Source organism: Gorilla gorilla, chromosome 7 (assembly GCF_029281585.2).
Source record: "Gorilla gorilla gorilla isolate KB3781 chromosome 7, NHGRI_mGorGor1-v2.1_pri, whole genome shotgun sequence".
NCBI lineage: Eukaryota > Metazoa > Chordata > Mammalia > Primates > Hominidae > Gorilla > Gorilla gorilla.
Genome location: NC_073231.2, coordinates 131,773,771 through 131,792,245, shown reverse-complemented (window position 1 = coordinate 131,792,245; position 18,475 = coordinate 131,773,771). Strand labels below are relative to the sequence as shown.

The 18,475-nt window shown below is 38.1% G+C and overlaps 1 long non-coding RNA gene and 1 pseudogene across 1 annotated transcript in view; both read left to right on the top strand.

Annotated features, from left to right (window-relative positions):
- The first annotated feature begins 1,590 nt into the window (after window positions 1-1,590).
- Window positions 1,591-2,217, top strand: LOC109027942 (superoxide dismutase [Cu-Zn]-like; annotated as a pseudogene).
- A 653-nt stretch (window positions 2,218-2,870) lies between these two features.
- LOC134759038 (uncharacterized) overlaps window positions 2,871-18,475 on the top strand; it is a 28,894-nt gene continuing 13,289 nt past the window's right edge. Inside the window, exons 1-3 of the long non-coding RNA XR_010134894.1 lie at window positions 2,871-3,154; window positions 7,870-8,119; window positions 17,683-17,776. This is a non-coding gene — a long non-coding RNA (uncharacterized lncRNA). The remainder of the gene's footprint in view (window positions 3,155-7,869; window positions 8,120-17,682; window positions 17,777-18,475) is intronic.

Sequence of the window (18,475 nt, the reverse complement as noted above, 5' to 3'; positions counted from 1 at the left end):
TAAAGTAGTTTTTTTCTAATTCTTTGAAGAATGTCAGTGGTAGTTTGATGGGAATAGCATTGAATCTATACATCACTTTGGGCAGTATGGCCATTTTTACAATATTGATTCTTCCTATCCATAAGGATGGAATGTCTTTCCATTTGATTGTATCTTCTCCTATTTCCTTGAGCAGTGGTTTGTAGTTCTTTTTGATGAGGTCCTTCACATCCCTTGTTAGCTGTATTCCTAGGTATTTTATTCTCTTTGTAGCAATTGCGAATGGGAGTTCATTCACGATGTGGCTTTGCTCATCTATTGTTGGTGTATAAGAATGATTGTGATTTTTTCACACAGATTTTCTATCCTGAGACTTTGCTGAAGTTGCTTATTAGCTTAAGGAGTTTTTGGGCTCAACTTTAGTTCCTTAAAAGTGTCTGGTCATATCTGATCAAATAAGCATCATTCTCAAATATCACATCCAGGCAAAGCCTTGGTTGTATTACCAATGTTTTTGCTTGTGTCCTGTTAACAAGGAGGACAGACTCTTACGGTATCTATGCAAATAACTATATTGCCATGAAGATAACAAGACTCAATGAGAGTTTCCAGATTTGGAATGGGTGAGTCAGGGAAGAAAAGGAAGAAGTTTCATTTCTGTTTACAAGAAATTAGCATAGTCTATAAAATTGTTTGAGTGATAGCTTAAGAGAAAAAGAAAAGAAATTCTTACTTCCAAAAAATAGAGAATAAAACCTTAATACTATTTCAAATAAAAATCATATTCATCTGCTCATTCAGTTCTATAAAATTAACTCTTCTTCCACCTGATCTTGTGTTGTTTCGTGAATGCATCTGCTTCTCAACTAGACATCTGCAACTCCTGACTCAGTCCAATGGTATGATTTCATAGTCGTTTAAACAATGCCATCAGAGATCTGTTCCCCAGAGTATATGGCATGATCCTTTTCCACCAGACTCTAAGATTGTTCTTTTTTGCTGAAGATAGAACACCTTAGCCTATAATTGATTGCAAGGATTTTATGGAAACATCAGTGTAAAACAGAACAAACAAAACTATCAGTAGATGACAAAAGTCTAAAAATGGCTATCATGTACATATTATTGATAATTTTCAAAAGTGAATAATCTGAATAGAGTTCATTATAAGAATAATGCAATTGACAAACACATCTGGTTGTTTCTGTTGTACAAAACAAAATAAATTCAATCCAAAAAACATTTTAGAGAAAATATCTATAAACACAATGTATTGGCAATATTTTCAAAGAGGCTATATTACATCCAATTTATAAAAATGCTTATATATAACCTTACAAAGAAAACATTTTCATATATAACATAAAAATCCTGAGACATTAGATGCCACAAATACCTAGCACTTCATTAGAATTTACTAAAAATATATCAAAGTTATCAAGTAAATAGAGTCAGCACATCTGAAGTAGATTCTAAACATTAGAGTATTAATAAAAATGCATAGATAAGTGAAGTGAATTCTCAAGGTAAAACTACCAGCCTAGCATATACTGGTTCCAAATAAAAGAAGTAAAGTTGCAACCAAGTTAAAGTTTGAAAATATAATGAATTATGACTGATAACACTATACTGCTTTTATCTAACATCAAACAAAGCGACCCCAGGACTCTGATAAATAGAAATACATCATGGACAGTGAAAACATTAACAATTCTGGGGTTTGCATTGTCATCTCTTATAGCACCTCCTGTTTCCCTGGCAATCCTCAGAACCCAGACAGGAGCGTGGCCGCATCAGTGCATGCTGAAGGGCGAAGGCCTGGTACAGAGAATTATCCATTTCAAGCAGAAGGAAAATGGACCAGTTGTGGTGTTGGGACACATTACAGGATTGCCTGAAGGCCAGCAGATTCCATGTTCATCAGTTTGCAAATAATATACAAGGCTGTACCAGTGCAGGTCCTCACTTTCATCCTCTATCCCCAAAACACGGTGGACCAAAGGATCAAGAGAGGCATGTTAAACACCTCGGCTATGTGACTGCTGGCAAAGATGGTGCAACGATGTTTCTATTGAAGATTCTATGATCTCACTCTCAGGAGGCCACTCCATCATTGGCCATGCAATGGTGGTCCATGAAAAACCAGATGACTTGGGCAAAGATGGAAATGAAGAAAGTAAAAAGATGGGAAATGCTGGAAGTTATTTGGCTTGTGGTGTATTTGGGAATTCCCAGTAAACATTCCCTAGGATGAAGTCTGAGTGCCAGTAACACATGTGTTATCCTGCTAGCTGTAGAAATGTAACTTGATAAACATTTAACACTGTAATCTTAAAAGTGTAACAAAAAAAAAACACACACATTCACAATTCTCCAGAAACTTCTTATGTAGAATACAGTTTTAAACATGTTTATGTTAATGACATTTTACCCATACAAATTTAACCTATGCAAACCTGAGCATCTCTTCTGATTGGACAATGCTTCCTAGACATCTTATCAATGATAACATATCAAACAATCCTAACTGTTTCCAATTCTTGTCTTTTCCCACGGTGAAAGAACACATCTTTGCAACTTTCCAGAAGTCCTCTGGGAAATCTCAAAGGCAATTTTGGGCACTGAGGAGGCTGAGAAGACTGTGCTTGACTGTTAGCTGAAACAACTTTTGGCTGTTTGGCAGAGGACTAACAGGCCCTCTGTTTTATGTGAACTTCTCACTTTAACTTGTTTGCTCCATTTTGGGTGCAGACCCAGCCCCATGTGCCTGACCACAAACCAACATTTCCTGTCTCAATTCTCCTATTCATATAATGTTTGAGGATGTTTGTTAAGTTTTAAGAATTCCCTCCCACCCCCAGATTTTCGCAGGGTTTTGTTGATTTCCCCTCAACTTTCCACAGGTATCTTAAAAGCTTTGCTCACTCATCCCTTCTCTGACTTAGGATTTGAGCATCTTTCTGTTATGCTGTTGCCCCACTCCTATTGCAATACTCCCCTTCTTAAGAAAGTTTTTCTAGACTAATGTCTAGATTAAACTTCTTTTCTTTGACAATAATGATGCCATGACTTGGACAAAATGCCCATTGCCTCTGGGTCCTGCTTTCTTCACCCAGTTCTTTCTTATTGGACTCCTTGTGCCTCTCCTTGGCTGGGGAAATCAGAAACCACAGTGGTAAGTCATGATTTCTAATCCAGTGTTCCAGACGTCTGTCTGTTGTAGCACAGTGAGAAGTTGACTTATATTTCTCTCATTTTTGTCATTTTCTTCTGGTTTTCTATCTTTCCCTTCTGCCTTTTTTGAGTGTGGTGAAAGCCCCTCATTCTCTCCTGAGAATCATACCTGAGTTGAAATCCCAAGGCCTCTAGCACCAGCAGGTGTCCCTTCCATTATCATGAGAAACCATCAATTTGGCTGTTGTACTCCAGACCCCTCAACTCTGGGGTATGCTCTGTGTTACTATGGTAATAATTCCACCCACTTTCTTCAAAAAAAAAATGGCAATATTTTACAACTTAAATTTCAATGGCCTCTTTGGAGAATGTAGAATTTTTCCAAGTTGCCTCATTCTGCGAAGGGCAATTGAATCCTGTGCCACCAAGATCTCATCCAAGCAATAGATGCTTTGTTAGTGGTGGTGGGCATTTGGTACAAAGAGGCAGAAAAAAAAATGCTCTCTCTCATAAACTTTTCAGTGACCATTGCTTCTTTCAAAGACAGTCTTCCTTCCCCAATCTGTGACCTGTGTCTTCTCATCACCTATCCCCCAACCTCTCTTTTCTACCATCTTCCATGTTCCCTTCAGCTCCCTTTAATCCTTGGATCTTCCTCTTTCAACCCTCTATCTCCTCCACCTTTCCATCCACTCCTGCCAGACCTTTCCTCTCCCACTCTGGCCCCTCAATTCCTTATAATCCCTTGAGCTTTAAGTTCTGTCCCTTCATGGGAGGCTCTAGAGAAGCCCAGGGGCACTAAGAGCAACAGCCTGAGGCTAAAAAGGCTCACCGGAAACAGGCTGAATGTTTTATCCCCTCAGGTGGGCTCTGGAGACACCAGATGACCGCTTGGTCTCTCCTCCATGCCTCCCTTGAAATTGAGTCCACAGCTTCCCTAGAATTATACACCAGAGCCAAGGGTAGCTTATGGGTCTCCTACACAAATATTGGTGAAGATGCTTCAGCTCCCATATTGAACAGGTTACTTCAACTTGCCCCATCTACCAAAAATATTATCCTTGTAAAAATATAAACATGAGGCAATGATGATACTTTGTTTGTTTTTTTGTTTGTTTGTTTGTTTTTTGAGATGGAGTCTCACTCTGTTGCCAGGCTGGTGTACAGTGGCGCAATCTCGGCTCACTGCAATCTCTACCTCCCAGGTTCAAGCGATTCTCCTGCCGCAGCCTCCAAAGTAGCTGGGATTACAAGCGCATGCCACCATGCTCAGCTAATTTTTGTATTTTTAGTAGACACTGTGTTTCACCATGTTGGCCAGGATGGTCTCGATCTTCTGACTTAATGATCTGACCGCCTTGGCCTCCCAAAGTGCTGAGATTACAGGCATGAGCTACCGTGCCCAGTCAATACTCTGTTTTTTCATATGAATCAGTGAGTTTTGCATTTCTGTGATTATGCCTAAGTCATGGCTAAAATTTAAAACTTAAAGCTGTAAGTTGGCTATGTCTGCCTGTACGTTTATGTATGTGTGTTTGTGCATGTGCACATACATTTTGTTTGTGTAATATTTTCCTACCTCCAGATGGTATTACCACGTTAAATTATAAAACACCTTAAATAAGCTCCTTTTGGATTGTCTTAGAGATGAATGAGAGCCTACATAAGTTAAGTATTCTTGAACTTCCTTGAAATTACGAAAATCAAATTTCTAATATCATCAATGTGAAAAAAGTATTTTTATAAAAGCTTAACAAAATGTTAAAAAACTCAAGTTCACCTAATTTAGATAAAACTTTGGCCATTGAGAGTAGTTTAATATAATTGATTTAATAAATATAGCTATGTCTTCTGAGTTGTCCACATAGTAAGAATACATTTTTGTTCTACTTGAGTATTTTTTTCCTAAACCTATACAAATATACTGAATCTCTTTGCTTCATAATCTATTCTTGGTATATTCTAACTATATGTTTGATATATTCATGACATATTATGTCTCATGATTATCATGTTATTTCTTTTTTTTTTTTGAGACGGAGTCTCACTCTGTCGCCCAGGCTGGAGTGCAGTGGCACAATCTCGGCTCACTACAACCTCCGCCTCCCAGGTTCAAGAGATTCTCCTGCCTCAGCCTCCCGAGTAGCCGGGACTACAGGTGACTGCCATCACACCTGGCTAATTTTTGTATTTTTAGTAGAGACGGGGTTTTACCATGTTGGCCAGGCTAGTCTCCAACTCCTGAACTTATGCTTGTGATCCACCTGCCTCGGCCTCCCAAAGTGCTCGGATTACAGGCATGAGCCACTGCACCCACTCAATCATGTTATATCTGAAAATGTTTTCTCTATAAAAACTATGCCCATCCACTTTCATAAATTTGATGTAATATCCACCCTTTTTTGAAAATAAAATTAATTATTATGTTTACACATATTTTCTCTGAAACTTTTTGTAGCAACTTTAAGTGCCATAACGACAATTAAATTTTTCTGTCAATGTATTATTTTTATAGCAAACTTTCATCAGATCTTTTACTTTCAAAAATTATCAAAAATATGTTAACCACAGCAATTTTAAGTCTTTTGTTATCTATGGAGGACTTTGTTTCCACAAAAAAGGACTGACTCAGAAGTACGTGGAAAAGGATTATGCTAGGTGCTGTTGTGTTAAAGTTTCTAATTACGTTGTTTAAGTAACTTTGGGACCAAAACAATGAACTGAGTTAGGAATTCCAGAACTCTAGCTGAAAAAGAGATGGGTTCATAAGCCTACTAATCCGGGATCAAGTGGGACAAGAACTAATTCCACAGGAGTGAATGAACTGATGATAGATAATTATGGGACTTTTTTGGAATAGGGCTATACGGCTATTCCTTTAATGTACTATTTTTTTTTTTTTTTTTTTGAGACAGAGTTTTGCTCTTATGCCCAGGCTGGAGTGCAATGGCGTGATCTCAGCTCACTGCAACCTCTGCCTCCCAGGTTCAAGCAATTCTCCTGTCTCAGCCTCCCGAGTAGCTGGGATTACAGGGAAGTGCCACCACACTTGGCGATTTTTGTATTTTTAGTAGTGACGGGTTTTCACCATGTTGGCCAGAATGGTCTCGATCTCTTGACCTCATGATCCACCCGCCTCGGCCTCCCAAAGTGCTGGAATAACAGATGTGAGCCACCACACTCCGCCTAATATCCTATTTTCTGGACATAAGAAAACCCCTCCTCTTTTTTTTAAGCTATTCATCACTCATAACAATTTCATAGACCATGCTAATTTCTTGTAAACAGAAATGAAACTTCTTTCTTTTCTTCCCTGACTCACCCATTCAAAATTTGGAAATTCTCCTTGAGTCTTCTTATTTTCATGGCAATATGGTTATTTGCATAGATTCCGTAAGAGTCTGTCCTCTTTGTTAACAGGGCACAAAAACATTGGTAATACAACCAAGGCTTTGCCTGGATGTCATATTTGAGAGTGATGCTTATTTAATCAGATATGACCAGACACTTTTAAGGAACTAAGGTTGACCTTATAGGGCCAATGCTTACAAAGCTCCTCTTGTGAAAACTGGCTTGAAACCTGGCTTTGCAGGGTTTGCAGCTTTGCAGGTGAGCAAGGAATGTCACTTCCCAGCAGGCTCTGGAATCTTAGGATATTTGTGGGATCTCAAGAAGAAAGGAATGCCTGCCAAATCGATAGTTACTGCATGTGAAATCTGATGTGAGTTGTTGGCTTGGCTTCTTATCCTCAAGAGGCTTTGAAAAGTCCAATTTGACATTCTTTATGAAAACTTCCAGCAAAGCAAATATAATATGATCTATATGTAAATTGCCACTCTTGCAGCACCTATGCAAATAACCAGGCCAAATCTCATGAGACCAACCTTAATTTGTGATCAAGAATAATCTTTCTTTGAGATTGTCTTTGATCAAAAGAGGAGGAGTAACTGTAGAAAGAAAATTTGTGTTTCCATGGGAAATCATAGCACATCTTTCTGGATTATCAGATTCTGATCCTGTTAATTTGTGTTTGAGCTATTTAGTGCCTCTTTGTAAACTGCGAGTAACTGATAGTTATGCAAACTCTCTCTTCTCTGGTAGAGATTTAATTGACTTTCTCTCACACTATGGGAAAACCAGTTTTTGTAACTACTAATAAATTGTACTTGAATCTGTTATCTTGCACAAATTGTCCACTTTTACTAAATTTTCAAATCTTCCAATTTCCCTCAATATCTAGCCATAAACCCCTCAACTAATGTTCCAGTTTTTCTCCTTTTTTGTTACTCATAGTCACTGAGAAAACTTTACTATCCAGATGACAGTTGAGACCCTGGGTTGCCTTGTGGCTGGCCCCCAGTCTCTGAAGAATTACTGCAATCTCAAGTCTGATGACTTGTTATAAACATATAAAGACCCATCATTGCTAGCAGACTATGCATGATTCTCTTTTTCTCTGGACAAGCCCTGACTGGACCACAAAAAAAGGATGGGGAAATGCTCAGGTCACGCATGGGTTCTGACAGAAGAGGTAATCCAGGCTCTGGGCAACATTACCAAGAGCATCAAAACGCTCAAAGAGCAATCTTACATCATCAAAAGGGCTCATCCACTAACCCCTTGAAATCCCCTGAAATGGATACCCTTGGGTTCAACTTCTGTCTTTCTCAGTTTAATCTCTCCTTCTATATTAACATTTCTCTTTTTTCCTTTTAGGTATCCCACTTCTAAGATGCCTGATCTGAAGGACAGTAAAACAACTGACCTTTGCCAGCATGTCAAACACATGGTTTAACTAGCCCTCCAGGAACAACACTGAGCAATCCTGACCTGGGATTACTTTACTCAGCCATCTCCTACTTGAGATTCTCCTTGACTCTCTGTTCAAGGACACCTTTTCCGAGCCTTTCTTGAACAAGAGTGGAGGACCGATAGGGCGATTAAACTGTCCTTGACACAACTTTAGGTTGGTTTGCCTAAACTACTAGGTTCTCAATCTATATGAACCTCCTCCAGCATTCTAATTTGTTTGCTCTTAGACCCAGAATCCCACCCCATGTGCCTAACCATAGACCAATCTTCCTGCCTTAACTTCTCTGCTACCAATTTTGATGTAGCCCAGTAAGTTTCAGCATCATCCCTCACCACCCCCACAGTCCCGCACCCTGTCCCCACCCCCACCACACACACACATACCAGCTCTTAGCATCAAACCCCCTTCCATTTTCCATAAGCATCTCTCCCAAGGTCTCTGCATATAAAAGCTATGTTTGCTCACCCCACGCCTGAGACTTTCCTGGCTTAGATCTTGAGCATCTTTCTATTATAAGATTCTCCCTTAGTAATGATTTCCTCACTTAACTTCAGATTTGTATATTTTTTTTTCATTGACAGTGCAAAAGATACCATTTAGGATTTGATTTTCAGAAGGTAAAATATAAAACATTGTCAGGAAATTCAAATACTTAATTAAGTAGGATAATGGATTACTGAGAAATAGTACTTGGTTATCTATTTAATCAAATGATGTAAAATAATTTTAGAGTAGATATAGGAGGTAACATAATTGCAAAGAACTTCATCTCTTTTATATGAAGACTGTTCTCTTAAATAATCAAGGACTTGAAAAAGTCAGCACAAAGCACAGAAAATTATTCTGATGAGATTCTGAATGTTTATCTTCTAAGCAGATTACTCAGAAGGTAAAGAAAAATATTTTACAAGCTCTTATTAAGAGAATACACTAATCCAAAAAAATTATTTTAATAGAGAATAAAACAAATTCTAGTTTTGCATCTGCATATTTGATACTAATGCTTATATTAAACATTTTATAAACAAACCCATTAAACTTCAGCCAGCTGTGACTACAAGAAATAAAATTTCCTATCCATGAACCTTCTACAGCTTTCTCTATCTAGTTAGGGTTTTGTAGGGTTTTGCCCTACACTTTCCTCTTTCTCATCCTGGAATAACTACTCATTTTACTTCAGAAAAAAATTACTCTTGTTTTCCTTAACAAAAAAAATCCTGCATACCTTGCACTCAAAATGTTCCTTTCTGCCACAGTCACTTCTACTAGAGTCTCATTCATCTCATTGACATATATTGATTATAACTTTTTTTTTTTTTTTGAGACAGAATCTCGCTCTATCACCCAGGCTGAGTGCAGTGGTGTAATTTTGGCTCACTGCAACCTCCGCCTCCCGGGTTCAAGCAGTTCTCCTGCCTCAGTCTCCTGAGTAGTTAGGATTACAGGCGTGCGCCACCACGCCCAGTTACTTTTTTTATTTTTAGTAGAGACGGGGTTTCACCATTTTGGTCAGGCTGGTCTCAAACTCCTGACCTCGTGATCCGCCCGCCTCGGCCTCCCAAAGTGCCGGGATTACAGGTGTTAGTCACCGTGCCCGGCCTTGATTATTTTTAACTATGGTAACTCCTATTGCATAGAGAAACTTTGGAGGTAGTATAAAAGAAAAGTTACTGGATATGTATTAAAACAGCCAGATAGATCTTATTCAAACTGCTGCAGTAGGAGAGAGAGGTTTCTGTATGGAACTGAGCTCAACTTCTAATACAGCAAAGACAGTTGTGGATTTATAGCCAAGGAGTAGAGCAAGGTGGTAAGCAGATAGAAATTTACTAAGAACTTAACTAGATATCAAAGGTAGAGGGATTCTTGCTAAACTGGCTTAATAAAATTATTTTTAATAATAAAACTGTTAATTAATAAAACTATTAATAATAAAACTACTTTCTAAAACTAAGATATCCAGAGTGGAGAGTGAGAAACTTGATCAAATATCCAGTAGTCTAATATCAAGAATTAGTAAATTCTTGATAAATTCGCTAAGCAGGAATCTTTACTAAAACTGGGCTGGGCAGGCCAAGGTCAAAGTCTACTTAGGAAAAATGCTCCAAGGAGCCTAACTCAAGTTTGGTCAAGGGAAGAGTCTTTTTCAGTGGATAATTGTGAACTATTTTCATACACACTATTTCGTAGCAGACTAACAGATCTTATGAATATACATCTCATAATTTTTGCAGTAATAAACATCCCTATAATACAACTCACTGTAGCAAAAAATAAACATGCCCATTAACACACCCAAATATATAGGCTCTCCATATTATATAAAAAATAATAAGCAAAAAGTCTATAAGCAGAAAATTATACTTAGTAATTAATGCTTCAGTATTTTATTATAGTTAGATAATCTAGGTATCTAATGAATGCCCATTAATTAACCAAATTTAGCATCAGTCTAAAGTTTTATGTTATCAAAAGATCTTGGTCTTGAGCCAGGATGACACACTATAAAATGTAATTAGTTACTTTTGAATTAACATTTGTCAAAACAGTGATTCAATTTAACTAAATGCAAATTTATATTTTTATAATTATAAACATATAGTAACTAAAATGATAGATTATTAAACCAAGAAAGCTGTATAAGCTGAGGAAGAATGTGCGTAAGTAGATTAAAATGTATGCTTGTGTAATACCTAATACTGAGAACTCAGAAGACATAACTGTTTTAATTAAACCAACAAAATAAAGCTAGTCTCATTTGCCGAAACTTACCTAAATTATGTAACTTAAATTCTTACAATATTCAAGCTAGTATCTATAAGCATATTAAAAGTAGAAATGCAATTATCTTAATTTCCAGAAATTTTTGAATATTTTATTTATATAAGACTTTAGTTAGTTCTAAGTCAATCAGAAAATAGTACCTTTAAAAATTTTGATAATCTAATTTAGTAATACCATCTGGAGGCAGGAAAATATTACATACCCACAGACACATAAATATACATACAGATCTAGAGAACTTATCATTTTAATTCTAAAATCTCAGCCATAGACTAGGCATAACACAGAAATACATAACTCACTTGTTTCTATAAAAAGGGCTCTTTTCGTTCCACTGGGTAGAAATTCTTGATTGAGTTCAAAATAGAGAAAAAATAGATGAACAAAAATAAGAAACCCAATTTTCTGGCATCTTTCTGATGTAACAGAGACCCAATATCTGCAAACCATTTAATTCATTTACAGAGATTACCAAGTGACCACACACACACACACACACACACACACACACAAATCCAGCACTAGAGATCAACTGCATACTCAATGAAAATTAAATTCCTACCATGCTACCAACAGACAAGAGTCTGGAACACTGAATTAGGAATAGGGCTCACCTTTAGGTCTCTGTATTGCCAGTCACAAATGGAGCATGAAGGCTCCAAGTGTCCTTATTACCTGGGTGGAGCAGATGGAGATCTGAAGGCATGGTCCCATTTTGAGTCATGGCAGCAATCCTGTCAAAGAAACAGACAAGTTAAAAGATTGCTTTTATTTGGGCTATTGCAATAGGGAAACCACCCTTATCTGAAGATGATGGGAACGGCTCAGCCTCTTAGGCAGTTTGGCTTTTATAGGGAGGGGTAAACAAATGCAAATGATGTGGTTTAACACTGTGGTCAGTTGCAAACTGCAGATGTCACAGTTTGTTAACTTTCCAAAACATTTGGAGATGTTTTTCTCAGTAGTGGTTGTGGTTTTTCTTAGTAAGCTTCAGAGAGCAGAGATTATCTCAGCTAATCAGCTATGAGACAAAGAACAGGATGTAGATTTTTTTGCTTTGTCAGCAGGTTTTGTCAGCAGATGAAAGGGGACAGTTTGTGGTAGGTCTTGTCACACTTGACCAAAGATCTTCTAGAATAGTTTCACACAGAGACAACATCAAACAGAAAAACCAGAAACAGGAAGGGGGCTGCCGTCATTCCCACCCCCACCCCCCACCCCAAGTAAAGCTAAGAGGCTGAGGCATACCTCCTTGCAGCCTAGCTCACTTACTTGCATGTGATGCACTTCCTTCCCATGCCTGCCTGTCCCAACCCCACCCCACCTTCTTACACATAGCCTTTCTTGCCCTGTGAATACCCATTTCTACACCTCTCTATTTGCACTCATGCTGACTCAATCAGTGTGTCACCTCATCCCTCCAAGGCTACTGTACTACCTTCCAAAATGGCTGCCTTCCTTCCACTCTTTGTCCTCACAATTTAGTTTCCACAGAGAAGCCAGAATGAACAAAAGTGAAAATCTGATTTTGTTACCAACCTGTTCAAAATTTTTCTGTCTCTCCCTATTGCCCTTCAAGGAAAGCCTATGCTACATAGCACAACATTCAAACCCTTCGTGTTCCAAGTCACCCCCTTTTTTTGCCAGCCCTTAGCCAACTCTACATTCCAGCTGTGCAGAACCTCCAGCTGCTTTCCTACACCCCCTGCAATTCTCCATGTCTAGGACTTTGCTTGTGCCTTTCCTTCCACCTCCAATGCCCTCCCTCCAACTGGCTAAGTCCCAACGTATGTATATAAGAATTTAGAGGATACCTCTTCTGGATTTATCCCAGGCCCCAACTTCAGCCCCCAGCCTTCCCCACCACCTTGAAGCTGAGTCTGGCTGAAATTCCTCTATTCCCTACCCTTTCCAGTCACAACACCTACCACACTGTTTAGCAAGTTCCTCCTTCTTTTTCTGTCTCTGCAGCTAGACCAGGAGCTCCCTGCAGGTCAAGACCATGTGTTCTCTGATGCTTTCTCATGGCAAGGGGAGACATAGGGTTGCAGTAGTGAGTGGGCATCTGTTCTCAGAAGGCAGTGCCTGGAGCACTATAAGTACTTACTAAACTCTTGTGAAATTAAAAAGTGGGTGAATTCACCATATGTGTTTAAAATTGTGCAATACACTGGATTTACAGAACACATCTCAAATCCTGTAGAAACAAGACAAACTCACATAAAGCAACTAGCAAAAACTGAAGACTCTAAGAGGTAGAATATGAAATAGAATGATTTATGTTAATCAATTGTGTTATATCTCATGAAACCTAATGAATGTTAGAACATGGTAACTAGCCACTCTGGGGGTCTGGATATTCACTTATTTTAGGATTGACTTTCTTAACTCAAACCCAGGAGAGAATTCCTCCTTAAAAGCTAATTCTTGGGACACCTTCTGAGCAAACCCCATACTGAAATCAGTTTCATTCCTTTTTAATTAACCAATGTGAACATCCTCTTGGCTTTCATGACTAATGGGATGTATTCCTCAAAGTCACATCCACACTCACAACTATATTGGCTCCCACACAGTACCCTATGCATGCCCAAGGCTTGATAGATACTGCCTGAATTGGTGACTTGCAGAACAGCTGTACACCACTTCTGGAAGGGTTATGATTTCCTTAATATGAGTCTTGGTTTTTTTAATCCCAAATGTATCGTCTGCAATATCACTCAATATTGTTAAGATCATTGTCACAATTTTTAAAAAAGTATGTATCCTTACTAACCATATTCATAAACATGAGTTACAAAGTGTAGAATAACTTCAGAAGAAGCATACTCCAAAACTGCAGAGTAGTGTTGTAGGTAAATTGCCTCTTATAGACACTGCATCTCAGTAGAGGGCACTCAGGGGACTAGGAAAGGTCTGAGGTGGAAAATTCATGGTTTAATTTAGGTTCCCCCAGAAGAAGACCCTGACACAGGATTATTGCAAATAGATTTGGAATGGGATCCCAAGAAACATCAGTAGGGGGCTGGAGAATGAGAGAGGCAAGAAAAAGAAGCTAAAGGGGAATGTCATTGTAGGAAACAAGGTCTCAGTCTCCAGGAGATGGAGCAGAACAGCCTCAGAGTTGACTCACCTGAGCAGTAAGAAATATGAAATATTTAATATAACAATTTCCATTAACTATTAGCTGACAGCTGCCCTGAGGATATTAATTCCCAGCGTTTCAGCCCACCTAACATCAGAGCAAACATATTATCATGGCAGAGGGAGCTCCTAGGTAGAAAATCATGGATTCTTGTAGTACAAAGAACATAGACTCTATTATATTTCAGCTGAATCTAAGCTGTTGCATGTGTAATAAGCTGTCTCAGCTGATAGGCAGGCAAAAAAGAATTATGAATTTATTTAGCTTCATTAAATTTCTGAAACACACCATCCAATAACTGGGTTTCCAAACTCGTTCTCAGAATGTTCATTCACTCCTTTTCTACCTAAATGAGAACAGTTTCCTCTAGTGAATTAAACATGCAGATTCTGTCCTTTAAGCTTTCATTCAATCCATATCCAATGCATGTTTCTTGTAGGTCCAGAAGCAGATCCTGATGCAGGGATCCCAGTATAAATGATGTACTAAGGATGTTCTCTTATAAGAAGGCAGGCAGGAAGCAGGAGAGGGAAGGGAAGAAGCCAAGCAGATGTGTGATTTCTCAGGAAGCTCCAACTGCAGCCTGGTCTGCAGAAGGCTCTGAAGTATAAAATATACCCTAGGGGTGGTCATGACTTAAAGGAGCTGGGTTATTCTATTCACAATACACAATCAGGCATTGGAAACATTGCCCTGAAATACTCTGGGTGGGGCACATTAAGTTTGTCTCATCTGTCACAGATTCTTACATTTTCAGGTTAGTCACAATTTCTAGGAGAAAATTTGTAAACAGAAAAGTTAGTGGAAAAAAGTCATCTGTTGTAGCATTTAGACCTGAGGCCGTAAGTGATGGTCATCATCCCTCTTCTCTGACACTGTTTTAGATTCCTCATGAAGCTTTGGCTAGTGCCTCTGTCAGTGTGGGTGACCTTCCTGGAGGGGCTACTAAAACCACCATCCCTGAGGAGTCTAGGCTCCTAGTTACCACATTTTATCAAGCCATAGCATGATAATTCTAAGAGATGCCCCAGTAGGTTTCCCAAGTGCAGAACATTTTGTCTGCTCCCCTTATATAGCAGCAACGCCTTCTCATGGTCCTGGCAACTCAGCTCTTTCATGCCATCTCCTGCTGCTGAGCATCCACTGAGTTTCAGCTCAAGATCTCACCTCTTCCATAAAACCTTCCCTGGTCCTTGCATTCCTCAATGCCTTCTTGTCCCCATAACTCAAAGAAGTTCCTGCTTATGCCTCTTATCTGGCCTGAATCGCATTCTGCATTGTAATTCCTCATTACAGAATTTTTATTGACCTTCGACAATGCAATTTGGTTGACTTGTGAGTGTATGTGTTGTCTTTTTATGGGAACCTGAGCACCTGAACAAGGTTCTACCCCACACTTCACGGGCTGCCTCCAGTGCCGGACACAGGTTGCTGCGCATCCCCAGGCCTCAGGGAACTCACCATGAATTAGCAACTGAACAGCTTACGGAATATCATCTCTGCACTGTAGAACTAATTGTGATTTTTTCTCATCATAAGTCTTGCTTCCAAGAGTTCTCTAATTTATTTGGTTGTCAGTGACACTCATTATCATTCAGGCCACAATCGTCTTTCAAAAAAAACCCGACAGCTTTCAGAGGCTTAACCATATTATATTTTAAAACCAGCCCTTAAAAGCACATATTTCTAGATGCTTTATTATTAATCCAAATTGTGTGCAAATGAATGCCATAACTTTCCCCTATGAAGGACAGGTGTTTCGTTTTTTTTTTCTTTTTTGGCATTACTCAGACCTTGAGGTTGACAAACCTACTTTGGGGACATTGGGTATTTGTGGAGAAGGCATAGAAACATTTACATAAAGAGGCAATTCAAGCTATATTGAACACCTTTTGGGTGCCAGGAATTGCCCAAGAGACTTTACATAGACTGCATTGTCCAGAGGTTTTTTTCTTCTCTTTTTTTCTGAAAGACATATGTTGGAGTATTTTGAGGCATTTTATAGCCTCTTGTGGGAGCTTAAAGAGACAGAAGGAAAACTCATGTCACTTCATTTTGCAATTAATTACTTCTTCTGGGAAGACTTTGCCTTGTAATTGCAGTATTTATCTCTATGTATTTATTATTTCTGATTGTTTCTGTCTTGTATTCTCTACTCAGAAGCAAAAATTGGATAGAAAAATAGTACTAATCTTGACTATGTATCTCCAGGTATCTAATCTACGCTCCACAAATAGTATTGAGATGAAATAAAATATTTATGTTACTATTAATGAAGCTTAAAATCTATTGAATGCTTGCTGTAAGCCAGGCACTCTGCACAGCCCTTTATACATATCATCTCATTTAATACTCACAGCAATTTTCAGAGGCAAATACTATTATCATCTCTGTTTCATAGATACAGAAATTAAGGCTCAGGGCAGCTGAACAACTTCCCAAAGACCATACATCTAGTAGGTAAAGAAACTGAGCTTATGCTGCACAGAGGAAAAAAGCCTCCCTCCTTGGTTCTCTCCTTGGAGATGGCAAAAGAAGTTGTATTCTCAGCCTGTGATCTTGCTAGCCGAAAGATCACAAACTCTTTGGGTCTCAGCTTCTTTATTTATTGAATAGATACTCTAATGTCCACACTGCTATGCTCATCTATCTGTCCATCATGTATCCATCTTCTAGCATTTAACTTTCACTGTTTTACATTTTGCTTATAAGAGTTACTGATCGCTCTCAAAGAACATAAAGTATGTCACATTCATCTTTATACCTAGAGTTCCTAGGCCACTATTCTAAACGCTTTAAATGTATTAAATCATTTATTCCTCATGATACCATGAGAAAGGTATTCTTTTTATCCCCACTTATTTCAGACTTAAGGAGGTTATTTGACACCAGTCACAATTACATTAATGGTGTCAGATAGATTTGAACATAGATATCTGGCTCCAGAGTCCATGCTCTTAATTACTACCATGCAATACAAGAAAGCAACTTAATTTTCTTCTCAAATCCAGGTGCTGTTTCAGAATAGATTTTCATATGTGTTTTTATCTTGTTTTTCTCTTTACTCTTTAGCTCTTGTTTTTATTCCATGATCTGTATTTATTTTTGTGTAATTAGAGATGTGATTTTTCACTGCACATTACTTTTAAAATCCCAGATATGAAATCTCATATGGACATTAATTTTAATTTGCCATTGATTTTTTTCTTAGAAGTAACACTGGAAGAGAAAAATTTTCTTCTAATTTTTAAGTTTTATGACCTTAAATGTCATGGGTAGCAAAAATGCCACTTTGGCATAATAACGACTTTGAGTAAAAAAATTGTGAAGAAATAGATACCCCTCCACCCAAAAAAAAAAAAAAAAAAGCTCTCCACCCTCCACCTGTTTTCCTAAAATTAGGAAGTAAATTTGCAAAAGTGCTCCTCTTGACCTCTGTACCAGGAAGGACGACAGTTAATCATCAGAGACAACTTTAGATCCTTGTCATCCTGGAGATGGGATGGTACCAGAAGGATCTGCATAATAAACTTTACCAACTAGACTTCGTCTATGACTAGTTTTTCATATATTTGCATTTCCACAATTTACTATCCCTAGAGGTTAAAGGTCCCTTTCCTCTGTCTTGTCACTTCTTTAAAAATTTATTGTTCCTTTGCTATATAAGTCCGAGTTCTAACCAAACCTTTAAGTTACTCATCCCTGAGTTTCTCTCATGTACATAGGAGATATACACATTAGTAAACTTCTGTTGGTTTTTTGCTCATTAATCTATCTTTTGCTGCAGAGCTTCAACTGAGAATCTAGAAGAGAGTAGATGGAAAAATATTTTTCCCTCCCCTCCAAATGCAAGGATAATCTTACATGAGTCCAGGAGGAAGGTAAGTAATATTAAAGATACAAGAAGATGAATGGCTTCAGATTTTGCCTTTCAGACTTTCAGAAGACAAAGGTTTAGATGAAAATCAACACAAATCTAGGATAAACAAAGCAATTTCAAGGAGTGGTAAGTCCCAGATATGCTAATTTTGGTCTCTGCAGGTCATAGAAAACAGAATTAAGACATAGGGACTGAAAAAGATTGTTACCTAAGTCCTTCACCTTTAAAAATGAGAAGTAATAAATAATTTAAGATTCAAACTAAGTGGAACATAATTTTAAAAAATGAACACTATGATGAAAAAATCAAGAGCAGTAAAGCATCGGAAAAAAAGAAAAAAGATTGGTCAGCTGAGCTATTCATTGTGAAAACCTTGAGGTACAACCAAAGAATATCCGAAAACATTTCTGCCATCAAAAGATTACCCTTAAGATTAATATTAAGAAATAAAGGAAATGAAGCCTAAAATATAAACAGATTCACTTTTTAATGTGACTTTTATCATTTACTTAAAAATCTGCAGTCAGAAAACATAAAAAGAACATTCACTAACCAGAGCCAAGTGACTACTCTCCCACAAGTTCTTAACACATTATAGTAAATTGTTATAGGCATAACCAACATCACACACACACACACACACACGCACACGTTGCACACATTCTTCCCAGCTTTCTTGCCATTGGTTTGGGATCCATTA